The sequence below is a fragment of the Elephas maximus genome, chromosome 23, assembly GCF_024166365.1.
Source record: "Elephas maximus indicus isolate mEleMax1 chromosome 23, mEleMax1 primary haplotype, whole genome shotgun sequence".
Classification (NCBI taxonomy): Eukaryota; Metazoa; Chordata; class Mammalia; order Proboscidea; family Elephantidae; genus Elephas; species Elephas maximus.
This window is the reverse complement of record NC_064841.1, coordinates 23,047,732-23,073,941: the sequence shown is the minus strand read 5'-3', so window position 1 is coordinate 23,073,941 and position 26,210 is coordinate 23,047,732. Positions and strand designations below refer to the sequence as shown.

The 26,210-nt window shown below is 36.4% G+C and overlaps 1 long non-coding RNA gene and 1 other non-coding gene across 2 annotated transcripts in view; both read right to left on the bottom strand.

Annotated features, from left to right (window-relative positions):
* Positions 1 to 26,210, bottom strand: part of LOC126066511 (uncharacterized) — a 195,829-nt gene that overhangs the window by 98,924 nt on the left and 70,695 nt on the right. The gene's annotated exons all lie outside the window — the stretch shown is intronic.
* Positions 4,063 to 4,169, bottom strand: LOC126066627 (U6 spliceosomal RNA). Its single transcript, XR_007515207.1, has one exon. It is a non-coding gene; the product is annotated as a U6 spliceosomal RNA (small nuclear RNA).

Here is a 26,210-nt window from a genome sequence, read left to right as displayed (position 1 = left end):
CAGAGAGAGAAAGCCTTCTCCTGAAGCTGGCATTCTGAATTTGGATTTCTAGCCTCCTACACTGTGAGAGAATACATTTCTCTTTGTTAAAGCCAGAAAAATAAAAAACTGATGTCCTCCCTTTTTTAGTAAAATTGGAGTCTAATCGGGAAAAAAGGGGACAAAATCAAAACATTAGCTACACAAATGGAACAAACAGAAAGAGAACAGTAAAAGAAAGCCCCTGCCACGAGAAGAAAGAAAATAATGAAGATCAGAGCAGAAATGAATGAAATAGACAATAGAAAAAACAATAGAAAGAATCAACAAAACCAAAAGTTGGTTCTTTGAAAGGATCAACAAAATCGACAAACCACCAGCCAAACTGATGAAAGAAAAATAGGAGGGGACTCAAATAACCCAAATAAGAAATGAAATGGGGGACACTACAACAGACCCAACTGAAATAAAAAGGATCATAACAGAGTATTATGAAGAACTATACTCCAACAAATTTGAAACCCTAGAAGAAATTAACAAATTTCTAGAAACACACTACCTACCCAAACTAACACAAAATGATGTTGAAAATCTGAACAGACTCATAAGAGAAGAGATTGAAAAGGTAATTAAGAAAAAAAAAAAACTCCCAACAATAAAAAGCCCTGGTCCAGATGGCTTCACTGGAGAATTCTACCAAACATTGACAGAAGTGCTTACAACAGTACTACTCAAACTATTTCAGGACATAGAAAAGGAAGGGATACTTCCAAATTCATTCTATGAAGCCAGCATAACCCTATACCAAAACCAGGCAATGACACCACAAAAAAAGAAAGTTATAGACAGATATCTCTCCACAAATTTCTAGCCAATAGAATTCAGCATCATATCTAAAAAATAATACACGATGACCAAGTGAAATTCATACCAGGTATGAAAGGTTGGTTTAACATTAGAAAATCAATCATCATAATCCACCTTATAAATAAAAGAATCACATGGTCACATCAATTGACACAGAAAAGGCATCCAACAAAGTCCAACATCCATTCCTAATAAAAACTCTCAATAAAATAGGTATAGAAGGGAAATTCCTCAACATAACAAAGGACATCTATACAAAACCAATAGCCAACATCATTCTTAATGAAGAGAGACTGAAAACATTCCCCTTGAGAACAGGAACAAGACAAGGATGCCCTTTATCACCACTCCTACTTAACATTGTGCTGGAAGTTCTAGCTAGAGCAATAAGACAAGAAAAAGAAACAAAAGGCATCCAAATTGGTAATGAAGCAGTAAAACTGTCCCTATTTGTGGATGATACGATACTATATATAGAAAACTCAAAAGACTACATGAGAAAACTAGTGGAACTAAAACAAAGATTCAGCAGAGTAACAGGATACAAGGTAAAAAAATCAGTTGGATTCCTACACACCGATAAAGAGAATGAGGAAAAGGAAATGTGGAAAACAATAGCCCCTAAAAAAATAAAATACTTAGAAATAAACCTAACCAGGGATATAAAAGATCTATACAAAGAAAACTACAAAACACTACTGCAAGAAACCAAAAGAGACCTACATAAATGGAAATGCCTTACCTTGCTCACGGAGAGGTAGACCAAACATTGTGAAAATGTCAATTCTATCCAAAGCAATCTACAAATACAATGCAATCCCAATCCAAATACCAACAGCATTCTTTAAAGAGATGGAAAAACTAGTCATTAACTTTATATGGAAAGAGAAGAGGCTCCAGATAAGTAAAACACTATTGAAGAAGAAAAAAGTAGGAGGACTCACACTACCTGAACTCAGAACCTACTATACAGCTGTGGTAGTTAAAACAGCCTGGTACTGGTACAATGACAGATACGTAGACCAATGGAACAGAATTGAGAACCCAGAAGTACATTCATACACCTACGGTCATTTGATTTTCGACAAGAGCCTAAAGTCCATCAAATGGGAAAAAGACAGCATTTTTAACAAATGGTGCTAGCAAAACTGGATGTCCATCTGCAAAAAAATGAAACAGGACCCATACCTCACACTACACACAAAAGCTAATCCAAATAAATCAAAGACCTAAGTATAAAATCAAAAACTATAATGATCATAGAAGAAAAAATAAGATTCGCATTAGAGGCCCTGACACACGACATTAACAGAATACACACCATAACTAACAACACACAAACTCCAGAAGATAAGCTAGATAACTGGCATCTTCTACAAATTAAGCACTTATGCTCATCAAAAGACTTCACCAAAAGAGCACGAAAAGAACTTACAGATTGGGAAAAAAAAATTGGCTATGACAAATACAACAAAGTTCTAATTTTTAAAATCTATGCAAAAACCTAACAACTCTACAACAGAAAGACAAATAATCCATTTAAAAAATGGGCAAAGGAGATGAACAGACACTTCACCAAAGAAGACATTCAAGTGGCCAACAGACACATGAGAAAATGCTCAAGATCACTAGCCGTTGGAGAAATACAAATCAAAACCACAATGAGACAGCATCTCATTCTGGCATTACCGGTACAAAACAGAAAGTAAATGTTGGAGAGGCTGCAGGGAGATTGGAACTCTGATGTACTGCTGGTGGGAATGCAAAATAGTACAACCATTTTGGAAAATGATATGGTGCTTCCTTAGAAAGCTAGAAATAGAAATACCGTATGATCCAGCAATCCCACTCCTAGGAATATATCCTAGAAAAATAAGAGTTGTCACAAGAATAGGTATATACATACCCATGTTCATTACGGCATTGTTCACAATAGCAAAAACGGAAAAAAACCTAGATGCTCAACAACAGATGAATGGATAAACAAACTATGGGACATACACACAATGAAGTACTACGCAACAATAAAGAACAATGATGAATCTGCGAAGTACCTCACAACATAGATGAATATGGGGGGCATTATGCTGACTGAAATAAGTCAATCACAAAAGGACAAATATTGTATGAGACCACTACTACAAAAACTCATGAAGACGTTTACACACAAAAAGAAAAAATCTTTGATGGTTACAAGGGAGGGGTGCGGTAGGGATTGAAAAACACTAAATAGATCATAGATTAAGAGGTAATTTTGGTGAAGGGTAAGACAGTAAACAATACTGGGAAAGCTAGCACAACTTGTCCAAAGCAAGGTTATGCAAGCTCCATAAAAAAAAAAAAAAAAAAATTTTTTTTTTTTTTTTTTTGACACATCCAAACTCCCTGAGGGACCAATTGCTGGACTGAGGGCTGTAGGGACCATGGTCTCAGGGAACATCTAGCTCAATTGGCATAACATAGTTTATAAAGAAAATGTTCTACGTTTTACTTTGGTGAGTAACGTCTGGGGTCTTAAAAGCTTGTGAGTGGCCATCTAAGATACTCCACTGGTCTCACCCCATTGGGAGCAAGGGAGAATGAAGAAAACCAAAGACACATGGGAAAGATTAGTCCAAAGGACTAATGGACCACAACTACCACAGCCTCTACCAAACTGAGCCCAGCACAACTAGATGGTGCCCAGCTACCACCACTGACTGCTTTGACAGGGATCACAATAGAGGGTCCCAGACAGAGCTAGAGAAAAATGTAGAACAAAATTCTAACTCACAAAAAAAGACCAGACTTACTGGTCTGACAGAGACTGTAGAAACCCCAACAGTAAGGTCCCCAGACACCCTTTCAGCTCAGTAATGAAGTCACTCCTGAGGTTCACCCTTTAGCCAAAGATTAGATAGACCCATAAAACAAAATGAGACTAAAGGGGCACACCAGCCCTGGGGCAAGGACGAGAAGCCAGGAGGGGACAAGATAGCTGGTAATAAGGAACCCAAGGTGGAAAAGGGGAGAGTGTTGACATGTTGTGGGGTTGGTAACCAATGTCACAAAATATGCGGCATGTTTAATGAGAAGCTAGTTTGTTCTGTAAACCTTCACCTAGAGTACAATAATTAAATAAGTAAATAAAAAGGAAAATAGGAAACCAAGATAGAATTTAGAGTGTTGCAAGAACCATGTAACTAGAGTCATTTTGGGTTTTTCTCCCCTCTAAGAAAAAGTATGGAATGCTTCAAGAATTTGGGTGTCATCCTCGCCCAGGGGCCATGCTAATCTTCTCTGCATCATTCCTATTTTAGTATATATGCTGCCAAAGCAAGCACAGTCATCTGGGTTTTAAAACAACAAATTTGCCTGAGAAACAAACATAAGGTAGTAATGCAAATTGTACCCAATGTACACAATTATAGAAAAGCCTCCAGGCTCATTCATGGCTAGTAAGTGATGAAAGAAAATTGATAACCTAACAAATGTTAAAAGAGTCAGAAATTAAAAAAAAAAAAAAAAAAAAACTCTGGTGGTGGTTGTAAAGGGGTAAGGGGCACTTTTTTTTTTTTTTTTTTTTTATAAAACCAAATCTAAGAGGCTTGTCCTCTACAGTTTGGGAGAAAAAGGGGGTTAGCATCCCTGAATAAAATAAAATCCCTGGGTTTAGTCAGGCTACCTGTAGACATTTACAAAGCATTATTTAAACAGAGAGCTGGCTCTTGTGATACTTAATAAAAAATAAACTAAAAAAAAAAAATAGCTGCTGTTTATTCCCAGAATCTTTTACCCCTGGCCAGGCCACCATACAATCCAAACGGTGCTCTCATTATATATATATATATATATATATATATATATATAAATAATTATTACATATATTATATAAATAATTATTCTCAAGGCAGCGCTACACAGCATAGAGCCGGAAATGAGAGTCTCAGCTGACTAGTGTTCTCTAGATGTGACAAATGCCCTTTGCGTCTATCTGCACACCGTCCCATAACATTTGCAGACACTGAATTGTGCCAACGAGTTTTGACAAAGCCTCACGTACAGACAGGTGTTTTTTCTTTCCTTTCTTCTTAAATAGGAGTGTGGGGTGGACAGAAGGTGGGGAGGTGTGATGGGGTGCCACAAGTACCACTGTGAGTCTTAGAATGTTTCCCAAATAGAAAAGGAATAAACATCATTAGAGAAAGGATTTCTAAAGCTGCCCAGCTTGTTTAAAAAACACATACAAAGAACCACAAAGGTAAATAACAAAGCAGTGCTCAATTCATTTTCCAAATCCCTCCAAGGGATTCAAATATTTAAAATAAAGCCCCACCACATCTCTAACCACAAAATAATATATCCCATTCCTAGTTTTTAGGATACCTCACACAATCTCACTCGTGCTGAGAGGCTGGCTCTCTGGCTTTCCCTAAATTATGGCCACAAAGGAACCTGGTTCTACTGCAGCCCTCAGAGCCAGGAGCCACACAGCGGGGATTCAGGAGGCTGAGGCTATTCTAACAAGGTCCTGCCAGTGGCAAAAACCCTTTGGTCAAGTTCAGTGTAGAAAGTGTATTATGGAGAACTCCGCTTTGTCTCACCTCTGTGTATGATCCTTAACAACAAAAGGACTTCCTTAGTTTGAACATTAAAAGACCTGTTACTTTAAAACACTAGTAACATATTTTAAAATAAGGTTGTGCCACAACATAGAAAAGGAAAAGCAAACTTATATGATACTCCTGTGGAATAAATGTGGAATATTGGGAGAGCACAATGTAAAAGCACATATTAGTCATGGTTTCACCAACAGTCAAGCATCTTACAGACTATTTCACACCAACAATCCTCAGCGTGTGTCTACACACATGGCACTACCAGTAAGAAATGCCGTCCTTATTCTCTAACGTTACTGACCTGGACACCACGTGCACACCTCCTCACCTCCCAGGGCTTGCTAGACCATAGGCTGCAGTGTCCCTTTACTACTTGCTTGCCTTTATACTTCTTGGACCCTTGTCCCATTGGAAACACACTTTAACTATTTAAAAAAAAAAAAAATTAACACCACAAAACAAAACAAAAACCTTTAAAATCAGAGAACCATAGGTTCAAATCCCAATCCTACCACTCAACAGATCTGCTGCTGATCTTTCCAAATGCTGTGACCTGTCACCAATTCTCTTGAAAGCCAAAGCCCAGGGATTCTTCTGTGATGAGCAGAGACCAGACTCTGCCAACTCAGACACTATCTCCACTCTCCCAGGCACTGATGATCTGAGACTCGCCAGTATCTTCCACTTTGGTCCTTGTTAAGGATCCCACACTCTATGCTACAGAGGTCCCCCGACACTCAAGTGTAATCAAAAACAAAGCAATGAAGCTAGTATTAATAGCATTTCCATTGACATTACTGTTAGTACTTATGCAGTGCTTATTATATTCCTGGGACTTTACACACATTCTCTCATTTCATCCTAGCAAGAACCCTAGGAGCTGGGTACGATTATCACCCATTCTGCAGACGAGGAAACTTGGACATACCTTGCCTAGTGCTACAGCAGCTGGCTCAGGATTCAAACCCAAATAATCTGACTCCAAAGCTGTGTTTTTTCACTTCTACTAATTCAAAACAGTTGTGCTGGGTTGACTGAAAAGCAATGTCTTACTGTGAATAGTAAGTAGTTGGAAGAATGGGGAAAAATAAGAGAAAAGAAAAATAACATTTTATCAAGAATACTTAGTTATGAACAAGTATTGTGTGCCAATCAGTGTACTAACTACAGGGAGACAAAGCACAAAGCACTTTAGGTGACTAAATAATAGCTGAAGAGAGGCCACACTGTCACAATACATACTTGTCTATATGTGATAGAAGCTTCCAAGTTCTACCACAGTGTTTATCATACTGTAATATAATAATCTATTTTCACATATGTTTCCTTGTTAGGCTGAGGTCAGAGTCGCATTGACTATTGTATCTGCGGATCGTAGCACTGACTTGCACATAGCAGATACTCAGTGTTGAATGAATAAATAACACTTGAGTCGCAAGTTAATGTTTACAGATGCCAAACACAGGGATTTTCAGAGAAGGAATCAAACCGCAGAGCACTGAAGCAGTAAAGTACCTTAAGGAAGTAGGTCTTTACCAGGATCATGGGTAGAATTTTAATTTGAGATGAACACTGATAGAAAAATGACAAACTGTCAGTTGCAGACCATTCCACCTTCCCCACATAATGGTGTACCTTCTTTTCTCACCTGAACTTTTCAATTCTAGGAGCAAATGCTTAGAAAGGCGATATTTGTTTTGTTTTGTGTTTTCAGGAGCTGGGTTGAGATGATCTGAGACCAAAAAAGCTATGAATAAAATATACAGTACATTTTGGCCAAATAATAAGAAATAAAATGGGTTATAATAAAATGAATTAAAAAGCTTATTCCAAGAAAGCAATCTAAATCTCTTTTCCAAGAATTGTCTCTTCCCATAACTGCCTGGGAATCTCTATTATCTAGGGATATTCCGGCAGCCTCGTAATATAGACTTCTACCACTCCCTAATCCTACTGGATGTTTAAAGAGTTTCATGGTTCTCTGACTGTTGCTTTAAAAATGCTTTCTCATAAAGCACACACAGTGATGCTGCTGCAGCACCAATATATATTTTCAGAGTTACCCTTACCCAGGGATATTGGGATTATAATAGAATGTAATTTATTCCAACCTCAGAAGCATATTCAGAACAAGACATTACTCTTCTGTATCTATAATACATGATTTTCGTCATTAGATTTTGCTGGCACGATCTTCCCACCAGTATGCCTTCTTCCAATGACATCGTTTATATTCAATTGATTGTTTGTGGCACTCAATTTCTTAAAAGCTATTCTTAAATTAGGTGGCTGAGTTTACATATGCAGCATAATATCTGAAAAAATTGAATTTTCATAATCTCCAGGGACCTGGAATTAGAAAATAAGAGAGCCCGAACTGGAAGGGATAAAGGAGAAAGTTAAGTATAATTGTTTTGCCTTTATTCGCATAACTGGAGTCATCATTTTCTGTGCCAAAACCGAGGGTGCCTTAATGACCACAAGTTATTTCATTCCTCAATTTTATCTTTCAAACATTTTGGGACTATAATACTGAGTTAGCCTAGGGCAGGGGTTTTTTTTTGTATCATGAACAACACTGGAATTTTGATGAAGAATGTAGTTTTCTATTGCTGTCATAACAAATTTCTACAAACTTAGTGGTTTAAAACAACACACTTTATGACAATTCTATAGGTTAGGAAACCCCAGTGGTATAGTGGTTAAGAGCTACAGCTGCTAATCAAAAGGTCCACAGTTCAAATCCACTAGGTGTTCCTTGGAAACCCCATGGGGCAGTTCTACTCCCTCCTGTAAGGTCACTATGAGTCAGAATCAATTGGGGTTAGTGTTTAGGTTATAGGTCAGAAGTTTGGTACAGTCACTGGATGAAAATCAAGATGCCAGCAGGCCGAATTCATTTCAGAGGGCTCTAAGGGAGAATCCATTCCTGCTCGTTTGGGTTGTTGGCAGATGTCAGTTCCTTGTAGTTGTCGCACCAAGGTCCCCATTTTCTCACTGGCTGTAAGTTGAGGATCATGCCCACCTCATTCTTTGGTTCATGGTCACCTTCCTTCATCTTCAAAGGCAGCAGTGATGGCTCTGTACTTTTCATGCCATTTCTCTAATCCAACATTCTGCCTTCCTCTTCCACTTTTAAGGACTCATGACCAGAATGAGTATACTTGGATAATCTAGGGTACTCTCTCCATCTCAAGGTCCTTACCCTTAATAACATCTGGAGAGCCCATTTTGCCATTGAAGTTAACAAATTCACAGATACCAGGGATGAGAGCATGAAACTCTTTCAGAGGGGAGGGGGCATTTTTCTTCCTACCATACTTCTCAGAATAATTTTTATATGCATAAAACAAAAATACAAAATACATAGGATTTAAAAGGAAATCAATTATATTGAAATACAGTTAACAAATTTTATTTTAAAAGACAATTTTGTGATATAGTTTATATATGTGCTTCTTCATGAATACATTAAATAATAGGATCAAGTGATGGATCTACTACTGTATTTTTCAAGCTATTTATGAGCATAAATGATATTGTGATTTGTTGACAAAACTAGAAATATGATATGAATATATGTTTGATTTCTATTGGTAACAAAGTCATGGGTACTGCCAATATATTATTGTTTGTTGCTTATGTTTATAATTGAAAGAAATGCTAAGTTTCAGTTTGAGATTAGTTTTAAAAAAAATAGATGTACAATCCTCCTCAAAGTTCACAGAACCCATGAATTTTTAACCCCTGAGTTCCCAGTACAGAAATCCTACAATTCTAATTTCACTGTTCATTTATTTTTCGTTATATCTTAATTCAGAATTCTGGGGCAGGTTTCCAGTTTTAGCTCCAACATGTAAAGAGCTTAGATGTCATCACTCCTATCCTTACAACAAGAAAAAAGCTAGACAAACTAAAATCAATGACTTTTCTTGGACTCATCAGAGAACCAAAGTTGCAGGGAAGCCACCACTCTGAACTCTGGAGAGACGGGGGAATCCAGACAGTAACAGCCAAGATCATCTGGGGTGCAAGTTGCTGCAACCACAAACTGGTGGAAAGACCTAATTGGTAATTTTGATGAATTAATGCAGGCTGAGTGTGAACTAGCTTGAGAGTGAGAGACTCCTGGGGGCTGCAGTTTTAGGGGAGTCCCCATGCTTTGGTGCATTTTATTCCAGGAACCCCTCAAGGCTCACAGAGTGACAATCTGAGAAAAACTCCTTTTGAGAAATACATCTAGAGCCTTCTCCATAACAAAGACCAACTCTCCTGGGGAAAAGACTTTTAACATCTCACCCCCACTGAAGGAAGGCAAATCCTCCTACTCAAGTGTCCAACAGGGGCTAGAGGAGTCAGGGCTTCTGGGAAATAGATTGATAACTCAGCAATCAGGGAAGACAATAGGAAAAAATATACGTGACTAAAGGAATATTTGTGAAGTTCACAGTGCCTAGACACAGGCCCATTAAAAAATTGAGATTTAATCAGATGATTATAAAATACTCACCATCACCCACAATTTACCACCAGATCAACTAGGCTCCAGTGTAATAATAGCAGACTACAGATGAAAGAGCTGCAAGACACAGATTTTCTCCAAGAAGGAGTACTTAGGGAAGCCCAAAATCAAGAGACGAGACAAAAACACAAACACTAGAGAAATTTGAAATCTCTTACACCTATAACTACAGCAAACATTAAAAAAAAAAGACCAAATCCTAGCCAGATTAACAAATTCTCACACTAGAAGTCAATTTAACTGAATTCCTATTACCTGATATAACATAATCCGACTTAACAAAACATTACAAGGGACACCAAAAGCAAGAAAAACACAGTTTAAAGAAACAAAGTAATCATCAAAAATAGACTCAGATATCACCTAGATGTTGGAATTATCAAAGAGAAAATTTAAAATAACTATGGCGCTCCTTGGAAACTCTATGGGGCAGTTCTACTCTGTCCTATAGGGTCACTATGAGTCAGAATCGACTCAACGGCACTGGGTTTTATGGCTAAATATATTAAGGGATATAACAGAAGAAGTAAACAATATGAGTAAACTTTGGAAAAGTAAACAAGATGAGTAAAATTTGGAAACTGGTGGTGGTTGTACAAGATAATGAACATAATATTGAGTTGTACAGGTAAAAAATGTTGGAATGGCAAATATTTTATTACATATGTACTTACCATAATAAAAAGGAAAAAAAAAGTTGGCAATGTAAGCGGAGAGATGGAAACCCTAAGAAAGAATAAAAAGGAAATGCTAATAATCAAAAACTATGTAACCAAAATGAAGAATACCTTTGACGGGCTCATCAGTAGACTCAGTGTAGCCCAGGAAAGAACAGTGAGCTTAAAGATAGGTAAATGAAAACTTCCAAACTGAAATGTGAAGGAAAAAAAAAAAAAAGAATGAAAAAAGCAGAACAGAATATCAAGAACTGTGGGACAAATTCAAAAGATAATACACACTAGAATACAAAAAGAGAAAAAAAGAATGGGAGCAGAAAAAATATTTGAAGTAATAATGGTTGTTATGGATTGAACTGTGTCCCCCAGAAATGCGCGTCAACTTGGCTAGGCCACGATTCCAAGTATTGTGTGGTTGTCAACCATTTTTGTGATCTGATGTAGCTTTATTCATAACTTCCAAAACCTGGAAGCAACCAAGATGTCATTCAATAGCCCATTAAGACTATTTCAGATTTCTCACCTTCAGAAACACATCAGACGCAATGAAATATTACTCAACAATAAAAAGAAATAAGCTATCAAGACACAAAAAGTCATGGATGAATCTTAAATGCATACCGCTAAATGAAAGGAGTTAATCTGAAAAAGCTACATACTGCATGATTCCATTATTTGACATTCTGGAAAAGACAAATCTGTAGAGAGAGTAAACAGATCAGTATTTCCCAGGTACTCAGGATGAAATATTTGAATGGGTGAAACACAGGGAATTTTTTTACGGCAGTGATACTATTCTTTATGATAGTACAATGATAAATACGAGACATTGAGCATTTGTGAAAACCCAGAGAATTTTACAGCACAGAGGAAAGCTTAATGTGCCTAAATTTTTTAAATTTTATTTAGGAGGTTGGAGGACCACAGGATAGAAAGCAGAATGTGACAAAAGAATCTGAATGTACTACAAATACATGAAGCAACCTCACTGAAGTGGGAAGGGGAGTAAGGTGCTGACCTAAGTAACTCTGGAAAGATAAGGGTAAGAGAACTGTATGTAAGCACTGTATTCTAGTTGATTAAGTTGTTTCTACGGAGATACAAGTTAACATTTCTGAAACCACTATACACGTGTGCTGGGATTGAACAATTAAGTAAATAGGTGGTACGTGGTGGGAGCTAGGGGGATGATGGAGTGGGAAGGTACAAATAAGCAAGGGGAGGAGACTAGAATGATCCATGTGGTAATAGATTAGAGATATCAGCATGCACTAACCTTTAGCTTAATATAAAGATGATTATACATAGAAATATTTATAGACATACGTGAATACACATAGATATCCTTGATCTGTAGCTGTGAGAGTGCCTAAAAGCAATGAGACCCCAGTAGCATTAACATACCTGGGACTCATATCTTGTTTTCTAATATCATTTTCCAATAAAAGTAACCAACCCTTCTTAGAGAAAGGGCTGATTCTAGAACTCGGTCAGGATATACACATGATGAACTGGGAGCAGCTTGTAGTGCAAGAAAGTAAGAAACAAACAAAAAAACACAATATGAGGATATTTTAAAAAGAGGCAGGAACCAATAGAAACAATGCCCAATGGCCAAAACTGGAATAATTTGAATAATAAAATAAAGTACTATCTATTATAGCCAAAGCATAAAATAAATATCCATGAGTTAATACTGATATAAATCAATGATTTAATAAATACATAAATGAAAGGATAGAAAAAAATCTCCTATGTAGAAGGATTTTGAATAATTTTATAGATACTCCATCCTTAAGGAGGTGAAACATAATTTTCCACTCCTTAAGTACAGGCTGTGTATAATGACTTTCTTCCGAAGACTATAGTGTGGAAAGGAAGAGAAAAAAGAGTAACTTTACAGCAGAGAAACCTAGCAAACATTACCTCAAGCCAGGCGATCAGGATTAACACCAACAGTGATAAATCATACTGATGCGATATTATGAGAATGGTGCTTTATCTCTGTACTGGCATACCTTGGAGATATTGCAAGTTCAGTTCCAGACCACTGCAATAAAGCAAGTCACACAAGTTTACTGGTTTCCCAATGCATATAAAAGTTAATTAAAAAATAGTTCATTGCTAAAAAATGCTAACTATCATCTGAGCCTTCAGTGAATCATAACCTTTTTGCTGGTGGAGGGTCTTGCCTCGATGTTGACGGCTGCTGACTGATTATGGCAGTGATTGCTGAAGGTTTAGGTGGCTGTGGCAATTTCTAAAAATAAGGCGACAATGAAGATTGCCACATCCACTGACTCTTGCTTTCAGGAGAGATTTCTCTATAGCATATGATGCTGTTTGATAGCATTTTACCCACAGTAGAACTTCTTTCAAAACTGGATTCAATCCTCTCAAATCCAACTGCTGTATTATCAACTAAGCTTATGCAATATTCTAAATCCTCTGATGTCATTTCAACAATGTTCACAGCATCTTCACCAGGCGTAGATTTAATCCCAAGAAACCACTTCCTTTGCTCATTTATAAGAAGCAACTCCTCATCCATTTAAGTTTTATCATCACATAGCAGCAATTCAGTCATATCTTCAGGCTCCACTTCTAACTCTCTTGCTATTTCCACCACCTCTGTAGTTGCTTTCTTCGCTGAAGTTTTGAACCCCTTAAAGTCACCCATGAGGGTTGGAATCAATTTCTTCCAAACTCCTGTTAATGTTGATATTTTGACCTCCTCCCATGAATCACAAATGTTCTTAGTGGGTCTAGAATGGTGAATCCTTTCTAGAAGTTTTCCAATTTCCTTTGCCCAGATCCATCAGAGGCATGTACAGCCTTACGAAATGTATTTCTTAAATAAAAAGACTTGAATGTTGAAATTACTCCTTGATCCCTGGGCTGCCAAATGGATGTTGTGTTAGCAGTCATGAAAGCAAAATTAATCTCCTTGTCAATGAGCAGTAATATTTTGAAAGGGAATATTTTTTTCTGAGCAGTAGGTCTCAACAACAACAACAAAAAAAAAAACAGTGCCGTCAAGTCCAGTGGGCTTAAAATACTCAGTAAACCATGTGTGCTGGCATCCAGACTTGGTTGTTCCATTTACAGTGGACTTCAAATACTCAGTAAACCATGTGTGCTGGCATCCAGACTTTGTTGTTCCATTTATAGAGCACAGGCAGAGCACATTGAGCATAATTCTTAAGGGCCCTTGGATTTTCAGGATGGTAAATGAGCATTGGCTTCAACTTAAAGTCACCATCTTCATTAACACTTGACAAGAGAGTCAGCCTGTCCTTTGAAGCTTTGAAGCCAGGCATTGACTTCTCCTCTCTAGCTTTGAAAGTCCTAGATGGCATCTTCTTCCAATACAAGGCTGTTTCGTCTACACTGAAAATCTGTCATTTAGTGTAGCCACCTTCATCAATTATCTTAGCTAGATCTTCTGGATAACTGGCTGCTTCTTCACCTTGCACTTTTATGTTATAGAGGCGGCTTCTTTCCTTAAGCCTCATGAACCAACCTCTGTTAGCTTCAAACTTTTCTTCTGTGGCTTCCTCACCTCTCTCAGCTTCCATAGAATTGAAGAGAGTTAGGGCCTTGCTCTGGGTTAGGCTTTGGCTTAAGGGAATGTTGTGGCTGGTTTGATCTTCTACCCAGACCACTACAACTTTCTCCCTATCAGCAATAAGGCTGTTGCACTCTCTTATCATTCCTGTGTTCACTGGAGAAGCACTTTTAATTTCCTGCAGCAACTCTTCCTTTGCATTCACAACTGGGCTAACTATTTGGCACAAGAGCCTTAGCTTTTGGCCTATCTTGGCTTTTGACATGCCTTCCTCATTAAACTTAACTATTTCTAGTTTTTGATTTAAACTGAGAGACATGCCACTCTTCCTTTCACTTGAACACTTAAAGGCCATTGTAGGGTTATTAACTGGCCTAATTTCAATATTGCCATGTCTCAGGGAATAAGAAGCCTGAAAAGAGGGAGAGACTCAGGGCAAAAGCTGGTCAGTAGAGCAGTCAGATCATATACAACATTTAGTGTTTAAATTTACTGTCTTACTTAGGCACATTTTGTGGTACCCCCAAAATAATTATAACAGTAACATCAAAGATCACAGACCACCATAAATAACATAATAATGATGAAAAATTTGAAATATTGTGAGAATTACCAAAACGTGACACAGAGACATGAAGTGAGCACATGCTGTTGGAAAAATGGCACGCACAGACTTGCTTGACACAGGGTGGCCATAAACCTTCAATTTGTGAAAAAAAAAAAAACACAGTGTCTGTGGAGCACAGTAAGGAGGTATGCCTGTGGTGTCCTCCCAAAAACACATGACCTCAGTCTAACTATGAAAAAAAGAAAAAATCTGACCAGTAATCCTCAAAACTCTCAAGGTCATGAGAAATAAGAAAAGTCTGGGAAAATGTCACAACCAAAGGTAGCCTAAGGAGATATGACTACTAAACGTAATGTGGTATCTTAAATGTGATCCTGGAACAGAAACAAAGACATTAGGGAAAAACCAAGGATATCTGAATAAAGTATTGACTTTAGTTAATAACGATGTACTGATAGTGGTTCGTTAATTGTGCCAAATATATCATAATAATGTTAAGATGTTAATAATCAGAGAATGTGGTGTGCTGTACAGGACCGCTCTGTACTTTCTTTTCAATAATTCTATAATTCAATAACTGCTCTAAAATAAAAATTTTATTTAAAAAAAAATTCTAGGACTGCCCAGTATCAATAAGAAACAAAAGATTCCATATCATGAACTGCTCTGGCCTGCCTTGATTGAAACTACATTGGGAACAAGTCATAATAGGTCACTTCTGATGACTCACTGATTACTACCACCAGGAAATCTCAATTATCTGAAGTAATTTCTGTTCCCAGTTCCTCAAGCCTTTGAGAGATATTTGATTATTATCATAGAATAACTCATCAAGGAGATAATGACACATCAAGGACTAACGTCTTTAAGTGTGAGTTAACAGGGAACTACATTTAGAAAATCTATTCTCTGGAGTCAAATTTATACTTCCATTATCATGGAATTTAGTCATTTGTATGCTTGTATGATGTTTCCTTTAATTAACTAGTGTTACCTCTATCTAAAAAAAAAGATAATGTGCATAACTTCCCCAAAACTTTCTTCAAACTTTTCCATTTGTAGCTGGATTAATCTGATATTTTAATAAATATTTTTTATGTAGAATGCATTTAGGTTTACCAATGAGCTGCACAATATTCTTAATTCAAATCAATTAATTTAGAGCCTTATCGCTCACCTGTCATCAAACACTAATAAATTCCAAAAGGACTAAAGATTGAAATATAAAATAAAACCATAGACATGCTAGAAGAAAATATGAAAGAATATCATTTTTATACTGAAATAAGAAAGTTAATTATAATTCATAAGCCAAAAGAGAAAATGATAATACATTTGACTACTTCATAAAAAATTCACATTTCCATAAGGCAAAAAATTATCATAAATTAAGTAAAAAGAAAAATGGTGTTTGGAACAAATGATTTAAAATTCCTAAAAATCAGGACTGATTTCCTTAGCATACAAAGTGATGCTTCAAATTGTTAAGAAAGAGACAATAAATACTTTCTAAAAAATAGGCAAAGGCCATGAACAGACAGCTCAGAGGAAAGAAATGCATATGGATTTTAATTATTTTTAAAAATTTAACTTTTCCGACAAGTAAAATGTCAGCTTACATTACAATGAGAACTCTACTACTGTAAACTCATCAGTTTTTCAAAGATAAAAATGTATTTGAAAATATACTATCTTGGCAATGATATGGAACCAGTATTCTCATACATCGCACTTTCATGGTATGCAACTGAGAAAAATTTTAAATATATGTACCTTTTGATTTAGAAATTCTACCTACAATAATTTATCAAAAATATATACTCACATTCTCATACAAAAATAAAAGAATATTTATTATAATGTTCGTAATCACAAAAAGTAAATCAACATCAAGGCCCATTATTAAACTGGCTTAGTAAGTTTAATGAAATTACCAGTATCTATGTAATGACATGTAATACTTTCTAAGATATAGTATTAAGTGAAATATGTGTATGTGTATAGTAAGCTACTACTTTTGTAAAATAAAAGCAATACAGATGCACACACATTCACATACACGTGTGTATATGTATGCATATGCTTGTGAAAACACAGACTATCTCTGGATCTAGCAAAAGTGATTGTTTCTGGCTAATAAGCCAGGGGACCAGGAGGGAAAAGTAGAAAGATGACTTACTTTCCATTGTATACCAATTGGGACTGTTTCATTTTTTTTTATATAGTATATTTAAAAATAAAAACAATATTTTAAAGATTTTGAATTAGCATGCTGCCTCCATTAACTATTAACTTGGATATACTTTAAAAGCACAAGATTCGTATTTTTATATAGACTATGTTTTAGAGCTGCAAACATTGTCTGCCTTGATGTCAAGAAGAAAGGATTTGATAAGTCAATACCAGTGACATCACTAGGGTTGGTGTCACCCAGTGTGGTAACTCATGGCATCACCCTCCCATGGACCTCCTCCAACACCAGAACACAGACTACTTAGTAATGCTTTTTGTACTAATGTTACTCGAAAATTGTATTTCCCATATATCACTCCTTCTTTTCCTTTAATTACTGCTTCATTCTCAAAAAAGTTATTGATATAGGTTCACAAATACTAATTACCAAATTATTGTAGCTAAAATACCAGAAAATTTGATGAAATCAGCAACTATAAAAACACTGGTAGCAATGAAGACAACAGCACATGGTTGTAGCAGGTGCAGATGAAATCACGTGATTCAAAGCAGCATTGTAATTGGGTAATACTGACAGCTCCGGCTGGGCGTATTAGAAAGTTCAAAAAGTAAATCAGCATAGGGTTTTAGCCTTGCAGGTATATTGATGTGTGTAAGCTGGGCTTACAAAAAAATATTTTTGTTGTTATAACTAACCACAGGGATATTTTTATAGACAGTCATTTTGGTGTCACCCCATCTGACAGTGTCACCCAGCATCCCCTTTGTGATGCCACTGGTCAATAGTACTTTAGGGTAATGATTTTTATACTATTTAATGTATTAGTCAAGCTAGGCTGGATTATGCTCACACTGCTTGACCTACGATGTAGTCCATTTTAGGCCAGCCTCAGGCTTTGTTTCACAACTTCCTCTCTCAGTGACTTAAACTAATGGTGGCTCCATCATCTGAACCATCATGAAGGACCTTGGCTATAGGTTGGGAACATGACAAATTGTACAGTGGTTCTTAAAGACTTCTACCTGGTAGCGTTATAGATCACATTCACTCATATTTCTATGGCTAAGGCAAATTGCGTGGCCATGCCTAACTCCAAAGGATGGAGAAGTATATCGTACCATTCTCCAGGAAAGTGGAGAACCCAAAACCAGAACATTGGTGATCAAGCCCTTCAATTTAAATGACACCTGTATCTTTAATCCTATCTACTACTGCCTCCTTTAGAATCTTGTTTCATAGGTCGTTAATCATTCTAAAGTTTCCATCTCTCCCTTTCTACTGGCTCCAACTTCTCAATTTAAAACACAATAAATTCCTCTTCCTTTCTAAAGTGCACCAAAAAAAAATCTCCCTTCACTTCTAGTCCCCATCTAGCTATCATTCTATTTCTTCCTTCTATTTTTTGTCCAAACTCCATAAAGATATAGTCAAGATTCCTTGTTTTTACTCTCTCAGCTTCCATCCACTTCTCAGCCATTACAATCTGGCTTCCACCACCTCCACTCTATAGAAAATGATGTCCCTAAGAACACCAATGTCTTTCTAATTATAAATTCTGATAGATTTTCTTATTAGAAAGATATTGATCTCCAGGTGATATGCCTAGATCATAACATGTATGACTTCATGCCTTCCCCAAACCTTCATTTGAAACTGTATTTGAAAAGATGCTGGTAAATTATGGACTGAGAATTATGCCATTGGATGTCCTTTTTTTCAGAGCCATTCTAAGAAAGACACTTGGGAAATTCTTGACTAACAACAGAGCTAAGTATCATTAACTCTCAATTTTTCAAAAACAGATTACCTCGTGTGAGGATTTTCCAGGCCTTTTGATTGTTCTGCTTCAGGCTATTTAATTGCTCATTAGAGAGTCGAAAAAGGAAGGAGACAAGTCAACCACATATGCCACTTGTTAGTGCCTGTAGTAAAAATTTATTAGTAAAGAGACTGAAACCATGGACTAAAAGAGGAATTTCATTTTCATATTATCCCAAGACCTCATTATCACAGACACTGGAACGTGGGATCTATTCAGCCCACATTTTCCTAAGAACTAATTTTTTTAAATTCCCAATTGTCATCACTTGGACTCTTTATAAATACAGGCACACATATTTAATGTGCATTAGGCATCCTAATCGTCCCTAATATAGGCAAATGTATGAATTACTGCATTTCTAACCAATGACAGCTCTGAGCATGTACCTTCTAGTCAACGGTCAAGTAGTTGAAACAATCGTAATCAACATAATTTAACTTGATGAGGGTTTTTTTTTTTTTTTTAGAAATTTGCTCTAACATAATCTTTGTGTAGAAATGTAAATTTGTAATTGTAACTTTTGCTTCTCTTTCTCTCTTTACAAACTGCTGTAACCCGCTGCCATCAAGGCAATTCCAACTCTTAGCAACCCTATAGGACAGACTAGAATGACCCCATGGGGTTTCCAAGACTGTATCTTTACGGAAGCAGGTTGTTGCCTCCTTCTCCCGAGAGCAGCTGGTGAGTTTGAACCACGGACATTTCAGTTAGCAGCCCAGTGCTTAACAGCTACACACCAAAAAGCCAAAACCAAAACAAAACAAACCCGTTGCCATTAAGTCAATTCCAACTCATAGCAACACTATAGGGCAGAGTAGAACTGCCCCATAGAGTTTCCAAGGAGTGGCTGGTGGATTCAAACTGCTGACCTTTTTGGTTAGCAGCTGAACACTTAACACTGCACCACCAGGGCTCCCACTGCACATTAAACCCAAACCCACTGCCATTGAATCGATTCCGACTCATAGTGACCCTATAGGACAGGGTAGGACTGCCCCATGGAGTTTCCAAGGAGCGCCTGTTGGATTTGAACTGCCAACCTCTTGGTTAGCAGTAGTGCTCCTATAAAGCTAGGTATTTCTGACTCACATCCCTTGACAATATTTACCTGGTCATACTGTTAGATTTTATTCAGCCTGGTGCTATCTACCTAATACTCAGAAACATTTATGGATTATATCTATCAGGTCAGTTTTAAGAAGAACTACATTCTTTGATTCAATTATGAGGCTCATAGTGCTTTGAAGAAACCTTGTTGACAATCCAATTTAACAGAGTCAATTAGCTCTGGTTAAATGACCTTTCAAAGTTATGGCATATCTCAAAGGTCAAGCTAAATTGCAAAGATTGAATCATTTTTCACATTACCATTTTCACATTTTTCCCTGGCTTCTTGTTTTGCTTTGCTTTGTCAGAAGCTGCTGTTCAAACTTTCACATAGAAACCATCTAGTAAAAAAATTAGAGGTTGTATCAAAACTTCATATTCTAGATTGTTTTATTTTATTGTTGTTAGGTGCCTTCGAGTCGGTCCTGACATTCTGTATTAGTGCTTTCTGCCTCATCTCACAAGTGCCTGAAAATAGGCTAATGAAAACACTCTTTTCCTTGGACCCTATGATACAAGGAAATGACTTTTTTTTTTTTTAATCTAATAAGGGAAAATATTATAAATTTCTGTACAGGTGGTCAGTCTTTTATGACTTAAATTGTTTCCTTAGTTGCTACTTGTCCACAAAATATGAATGTAGAACATTGACTCTGGTGGAAAAAATAATATGTATCTGCTTTATTTAACTAAGAATAATTTATTTTTTAAAAAGAAAAACATAAAAAATGCCCTTTTTAAAAAGTCCAAATTAATTTATAATGTACACAAGTCTCAATAGTTTTTCATGTTAAAGTATAATTACTATTTGAGCCATTTTATTAGTATAACCTGAAAAGTTGATTAGTCCTGAAGCCATTCTGAAGAAATGGTGAGTCAAAAATATCAGAAATTATTTGATAGTCCAATAAAGTACATGACCACATCTTTTCTTATTTAATAACTTTGGGGAAATAAGAAAACTTCATTACATTTTTTTCAGGGGGTTTGTATACTGTTTGTATGTCCATATTTGTCAGCAGAAGGGTTACACCAGAAACTGAAGGTCCAGGAAACATAGGCTGTACTAACATAGCTAAATTCTACATGTTTAATAGAAGCATGGTAGACATATGAAATTTTTGTTCAAGACTGAAAATATCTATTTGAGGTATCCACTAAATCATGATTTTGACTTTTTATTGTGCTTTCATTTCATTTTTAACTTTTTAGTGAGATATAATAAACAGAAAAGTGCACAGATCATAGTTGTATAACTCAGACTTTCCACAAATTGAACACACCTGGATATCTACTACCTAGCTTAAGAAACAGAACATTAAAAAAAAAACCAGTGCCGTGGAGTCGATTCAGACTCATAGCAGCCCTACAGGACAGAGTAGAACTGCCCCACAGTTTCCAAGGAGCGCCTGGTGGATTCAAACTGCCGACCCTTTGGTTAGCAGCCATAGCCCTTAACCACTACACCCCCTTAAAAGGCTGTCTCATGGCCCCTTCCTGTCACTACTCTGCCCCAGGGTAGCCACTCTCCTTACATCTAACATCATAGATTAGTTTTACTAGTGTTTGAAATTCATATAAATGGAATCATACAGTATGTACTTTTTCATGTCTGGATTCTTTCATTCAACATTATTATTTTTGTGTGTATGAAACTCATCCCTGTTGTCGGATGTAGCTGAAGATAATTCATTTTCATTGCTGTACAGGCATTTCACTGTGTTTATGTACGACAATCCTCAGTTCTACTGTTGAAGACATTTGGCATATTTCCAGTTTGGAGCTATTACAAATAGAACTGCTACAAATATTTAAAAAACAAAAATGAAACAAACCCATTGCCATTGAGTCAATTCTAACTCATAGTGACCGTATAGGACAGAGTAGAACTGTAGCATAGGATTTCCAAGGAGTGACTGGTGGATTCCAGTTGCCAGCCTTTTGGTTAGCAGCCAAACTCTTAACTACTGCACCACCAGGGTTCTCATAAATACAATACCTTTTCTAAATACTTTTTCCTGTAACTTCACATCCTTTCTCCATAAAATAAATAGTACCTCAAATTTCTAAATGCACTGAAAGGAATAAAAGCTATAACACTATTCTTGTGTGTGTATTTCAGGGAGTACATATACTCATTTCTATGGGTCACAAACATAAGAGTTACACTGCTGGATCATACGGTGTGCATATATTCAGCTTTACAGATACTGTCAAGTAGGTTTCCGAAATATTTTATAGCAGTTTACACCCCTATTAGCAGTACATGAGTCTTCCAGTTGTTCCATGTTCTTAGCAGCACTTGGCATTTTCTGCCTTTTTCATTTTAGCTCAATCAATATTAGTTCTTATCTAAATCCCCAGTGGAAACAGTGAAGTGAAAAAATCAAATAAATCTTAAAAAAAAAAAAAAAAAACATTGCCACTGAGTCGATTCTGACTCTTGGTGACCCCAAATACTACAGAGTAGAACTGCTCCATGGGGTTTTCTTGGTAGTAATCTTCATGGAGGCAGTTTGCCAGGCCTGTCTTCCACAGTGCTGCTGGATAGGTTTGAGCTAGGTTAGCAGCCAATCAAAAACTGCTTGTACCACCCAGGGACCTTAAGTAAATATTACTACCACACAAATATTTGCTATTACAAGAAATAAAATGGGTATAGAAATTTGTATTCAATGTTTCTTCAAAAATAACAATAAACTTGCAAGGTATCTTTTCTGTGATGCTAAGAGAGGCATTCATAATCTATAAGAATTTATCAAATTAATATGTCATTTAGCAACTATACACGTCTTCCACCTTGTAACATAATTTGTATGAGTTTATAGAAAGTAGAAAAAATGAAACCAAAGAAACTAGAATACTATAAATAGATTTCCTTAAAAATCTTTCCTTCTAATAGAATTACATATTTGAAAGTCCAAATAGTTTCATTCATTCATTCATTCATATTTGCTATTGGCAGGAACTGTGTGTGCTAAAGATACACAGTCAAAGAAGTTATGATCTCTATTCTCGAGCCACTGAAGCCTAGTAGCAAGTATGAACAAGTAATTTAACAACAACAGTGGAGAGTAACACATGTTGTGGTGAAGACATGCACACAGTACTATCACAGCACAGAGCTACTAAGGGTGGAGTGCGGTCATTTCAAGGTAACTTCCCAGAGGTAGTGAAATCCAATTTGATTTATGAAGGAAAAATAGGAATTAGCTATAGCATGACTTTGTGGAGGGGTCTTCTAACCACAGAAGCAGAGTGCTCAACACCACCCATCTGATAATGGAATTCCCATTACTATATTCCTCCAGGGACTGGAAATGCAGAGACAGTCAAGTCCAAAATCTTTTCTTATAATAAACCAATAATCCCCTGAAGCTTTTGCCCATTGGTTCTAGTTCTACACTTCCAGGCAACAGAAGAGAAGTCTAAATACTTTTTCTGTAGTTTCACATCCTCCCTCCATAAAACAAAATAGTATCCTTAATTTCCAAGTGTATTGAAAGGAATAAATACATAATAGAGAGAAAAGAATATTGCCCTAAATAAATACAATAATCAAAAAGAAATATGACTAAGACATCCTAGACAATCTATTCTGAGGAAATGGCATTCATGTGCTCTGTTTTCTTTTTTCAGGAGATTTCTGGCACGTCAGACAGGAAGAGACAACCAAGGGGAAAAATCACAATCTAACAAAAGCCTAATGTCCTCTCCAGGAAGAAGAAAATGGTTCCAAGTCATTAAGGACAGATAGGCATTCCATAAAAGCACAAGAATTTGATTGAGAAAGATTACTTCATTCACATGTACTCCTGCAATTATTAATACAATAATAAAGATGTCAAATTACCTTTACGATAATTTCCAAAATGTAAACTAAAGAGCAGTATTGAATTGTTCCAGGCATATTAACTTCTCACAGATGTGGCAAGGTCAGAGTTTTTGTTCTGAAAAGAAAAATAGGCACAAGGGATTTTCATGTTTCTGTTTACCGACATTGAAATTATCTGATGGAGAGATGTTTATTGGAAGACACACAGACATAGCACAATTCATGTTCAGGGAGATGAATTTCTTTCAATTGCAAAAGTCAATGGCATTTCACAAATGTTCACAGCACTCTATTGCCTTCCTGAATAGACATTTCTGCTAATGAAATGAGTCAGAGTTCCATGAAGTATTGATGACACAGATAAATAACAAGTTTTTTCAAATAGTCCCCAATGTCATGATACTTTAAGAATTGATTGCTGTTGCACCTTTTGGAACTACCTTCTTTTGCATAGTTGTAACTTTTTTCTCACAAATGTATACTTACACAAGTGGAGCAAAAGGTGTGAAATCACCACCTTTGAGGGATTTTTGAAAACCAATAGGATTTCATTGTAAATTGAACAAATACATGAATAAATTTTAAAAAATTCTGTGAGTCATAAAGAGTTCAGACGGGAAGTTTGATTGAAAAGGTAAAAAGAATTGATCTTTTTCTCATACACAGTTATGGAGGAAAAATATCTGACCTGATATTGTCAAAGAGTCATATTTTTCACAATTTGAGTGGGAAGATACAAATTTTAATTAAGGAAAACAAATAGAATTTTAGGTTACTTCCTTGAATTTTGGATACTTTCTTCTTAAGAGACAGAATATTTAGTAGAATGAGACATGTTCATTAATAAGAATACTAAACACTTGACCTCTCTCACTTTATCAAAATTTTGGATTTTTTTTTTTTTTAGGATTAAATTCCTAGTTAACGCCTGTCCAATCCAAACATCCAGCATCACCTACCTAGTTATAAACAAACACCAACACAAATCTTAAAAGAGCCTAAAAATATTTCAGTTTTTATTTTAAAATTTGCTTTGTGGAATTTCATTTAGCTGCAATAATATCCATGTATCAAAAATGAAAAATAACCAAAAGAAGAAGCTGTCAAGCACACATTGAAATTTTATTATGTTGTTTATTCTGCTGAAAAAAACTATACTTACATGGACTGGAAAAATAAACTTACACCTCAACACATTTTTTTCTATAATAAACTTTTTGTTCACTCCTTTTATAATTTTTTAATTTCCTAAATGATTTGGCATGATTTAGAATAAAAGCATACAAATGAACCCAAAACTACTAACTCATGTTTAAAGATTTTAAAAGAACTGTAGCAGAAGAACTAAGGAGAAAAATTACATGAAGTCTTGACCAGGGAAAAATATAACAGGTGACCTCAAATCTTAGCTCTAAATTTGTAGCAATCCAGGTCAAAGGACAACAGATGAATTACATATCGCTCATCATCTAGCTGACAATGAACTCTCTGGGAGAATTCTGAGTTCTTGGAAGAGTTTGTCGCAAGGATTTTTACAAGAAGTTTTGGACAAAGCTAGCATTACAAAGAAAAAGTAACAGAAAAGTTTCCTACTATATCAGGCCATCTATGAAACTTAAGGGTACAATATTTAAAAAGTCCAACAATGAAAACTCTAAAGAGGATCAAAAAGATATAGCCAGCTTATGTAACTTTTTGATGTTCAAGCACATATTAAAATTGAGAATACAATAAGAGCTTGGGTTTTTTTGTTTTGTTTTGTCTTAATTACAACTATGCACAGTAATGGTCAACATGAATCCAATCCCCAAAACATGGAAATTGATCCAGTCCTCACATTCCCACTCCTCCATCCTGGTCCTCCACAGCATTCCCTCCCTGGCCCTAGCCACCTAGACCTGAGTCAGAGCTTACAAGTTAAAAGGGCACCATCCTTCAGACTGTGAAATAGGCAGATGCCAGCCACAAGTTTGGGGAGTCCATATGACATCCCAAGCTTTTGACCTGCTAGACAAAAATTCAGGATTGGTTTCTCACTACCCCTCTGGATTCAATAATTCACTGGAATGACTCACAATTCATGGAGAATATACCATACTTATGACTACAGATTTATTATAGTGAAAAAGGATATAAATAAAGAGATATGTAGAGCAAGGGCTGAGAGAATTCTCAATGCGAAGCTTCCAGGTTCCAACAGATGTCCTACCATCCCGAGAGCCGATGTTCTCATCAACCAGGAAGCTCTTTGAGACTTAGTGTTAAGGACATACATTGGCCAGTCCTGCATGATAGGCTAAATCATGCCTCCCGAGGATAGTTGATATCAGCTCCCAAAACCTACTGCCATGGAGTCAACTCTGACTCATAGCAACCCTATAGGACAGAGTAGGGTTTCCAAGGAGCAGCTGGTGGATTTGAAATGCTGACCTTTTGGTTAGCAGCCGCAGCTCTTAACCACTGCACCACCAGG